This window comes from Trachypithecus francoisi, unplaced genomic scaffold (genome assembly GCF_009764315.1).
Source record: "Trachypithecus francoisi isolate TF-2019V2 unplaced genomic scaffold, Tfra_2.0 Lachesis_group1, whole genome shotgun sequence".
Taxonomy (NCBI): Eukaryota; Metazoa; Chordata; class Mammalia; order Primates; family Cercopithecidae; genus Trachypithecus; species Trachypithecus francoisi.
Window position 1 is genome coordinate 150794810 of NW_022681454.1, and position 2369 is coordinate 150797178.

The window sequence follows — 2369 nt, forward strand, 5'->3', positions numbered from 1 at the left end:
TTATTCTTTGCGATGACTGGTCTACTTACGATTCACCCTGATTCTTAGATCCTTCCTCCTTGGTTGACCTTTGTAGTAGTTTCCTAGGGCTTCTGTGTTAGACTGTTCTTGCATTGCTATAAAGAAATACCTGAGGCTGGGTAATTTATTAGGAAAAGAGATTTAATTGGCTGATGTTTTAGCAGTCTGTACAAGCATGGCTCCAGCATCTGCTTCTGGTGAGGGCCCCAGGAAGCTTGCAATCATGGCAGAAGGTAAAGGAGTAGCAGGCAAATCATGTGACGAAAGCAGGAGCAAAAGAGAAGCGGAGGTGCTACACACTTTTTTTTTGTAGTTAGCTATTTAATGAGGTTCTTAAGACATTTAGAACACCAATTTGTGAGGATAAATTTCATTTGTCAGGGCAAACAGATCGCAGGTAGCCCTGGAGCTGAGGAACAGCTTTGATTTTTGGTAGAATTTGTGAGTCCACAGCTTTCTGATCAATCTTGCGCTACTCTGTAATCTCGTATTTCTCTTTTTCTGTGTCGAAGATCTCACCTTCCTGGTGTCTGGGCTTCCGCAGCTTCTTCTTCTTGAAGTAAGCATCAGTAAGATGTTTTGGGATTTTGACATTGCTGATATCGATTTTGGTTGAGGTGGCAATGACAAATTTCTGTTGTGTTCTTCGTAGAGGAACTCGATTGATCGACAGAGGTCCAGTCACAAGTAACAAGCCACTAGCCAGCTGCTTCAGGAAAACCACCCTCTTGCCCCTGTGGCGCCCAGTGAGGATGGTCAGAATGGTCCCGGGGGTAATGCTGGCTCGCAGTTTTCTCGTGTGCTGACTGAAGGGTTTTTTGCCGTGGCTCAACAGCTTTCGAGGCACATCTTCAGTAGGATAATATCTAGGCATTTTGCAAAGTTTAACCACCCGGGTACCGCCGTTCTTGTCACCACCAACTGGTTTTGTAAGAGGTGCAAGAACCTTCTCCTTCTTTTTCTTTTCAACCTTGGATTTAGCGGCTGAGTACTTCCTCTTGTACATGGCCTTTCTGGAATACATGGCAGATTGGGAATACCTGCCAATTCCTCTGACAAGGACAGGGTTGCGGCTGCAATGGGGCTTCCCCTTCTTGGGCTTCTTAGCATTGAGGTTACCCTTTTTCACCTTGCCACCAGCATCAGCCTTCTTGGCTTCGGGTTTCTTCTCTTTAGTATCTGGCTTCTCAACTTTTTCACCTGCCATCTTGCAAGATGGGAAAGAGAAGTAAGTCGCCACACACTTTTAAACTGCTAGCTCTCATGAGAACTCACTCATCCATTATCACAAGGGCAGCACCAAGCCATGCATGAGGGATCTGCCCCCATAACCCAAACACCTCCCACTAGATCCAACAATAGGGATTACGTTTCAACATGAGATTTGGAGAGGACAAACATCCAAACTATATTAGCTGCCATAAAATATTTACCAAGAAGGTGGCTTAGAGCAACAGAAATTTATTCTGTCACAGTTCTAGAGGCTAGAAGTCCAAAATCGAAGTGTTGGCATGGTCATGCTCCCTCTGAAGGCTCCAGAGAAGAAGAATTCTTTGCCTCTTTCTAATTTCTGGTGGTTGCAGAAATCCTTGGCATTCCTTGGCTTGGAGCTGCATCACTGCAGGCTCTGCTTCCATTGTTACATGACCTTCTGCCCCAAGTGTCTGTCTTCATGTCTCTTCTCTTACAAGGATATCAATCATATTGAATTTAGGGCACACCCTACTCTACAATGCCCTCATCTTAGTTTTTAAAGATCTTTTAAACAACCAGATCTCTATTTATTAAATAGGGAATCCTTTCCCCATTTCTTGTTTCTCTTAAGTTTGTCAAAGATCAGATGGCTGTAGATGTGTGGAATTATTTCTGAGGACTCTGTTCTGTTCCATTGGTCTATATCTCTGTTTTGGTACCAGTACCATGCTGTTTTGGTTACTGTAGCCTTGTAGTATAGTTTGAAGTCAGGTAGCGTGATGCCTCCAGCTTTGTCCTTTTGACTTAGGATTGTCTTGGCAATGCGGGCTCTTTTTTGGTTCCATATGAACTTTAAAGCAGTTTTTTCCAATTCTTTGAAGAAACTCATTGGTAGCTTGATGGGGATGGCATTGAATCTATAAATAACCTTGGGCAGTATGGCCATTTTCACGATATTGATTCTTCCTATCCATGAGCATGGTATGTTCTTCCATTTGTTAGTGTCCTCTTTGATTTCACTGAGCAGTGGTTTGTAGTTCTCCTTGAAGAGGTCCTTTACATCCCTTGTAAGTTGGATTCCTAGGTATTTGATTCTCTTTGAAGCAATTGTGAATGGAAGTTCATTCCTGATTTGGCTCTCTGCTTGTCTGTTA

General features: G+C 43.3%; 1 pseudogene across 1 annotated transcript; it reads right to left on the reverse strand.

Moving 5' to 3' along the window:
• Positions 1-321: 321 nt before the first annotated feature.
• LOC117086046 lies at positions 322-1244 on the reverse strand (annotated as a pseudogene). The gene has a single exon (XR_004438189.1). The product of XR_004438189.1 is annotated as a 60S ribosomal protein L6-like (transcript).
• Between the last annotated feature and the right edge of the window lie 1125 nt (positions 1245-2369).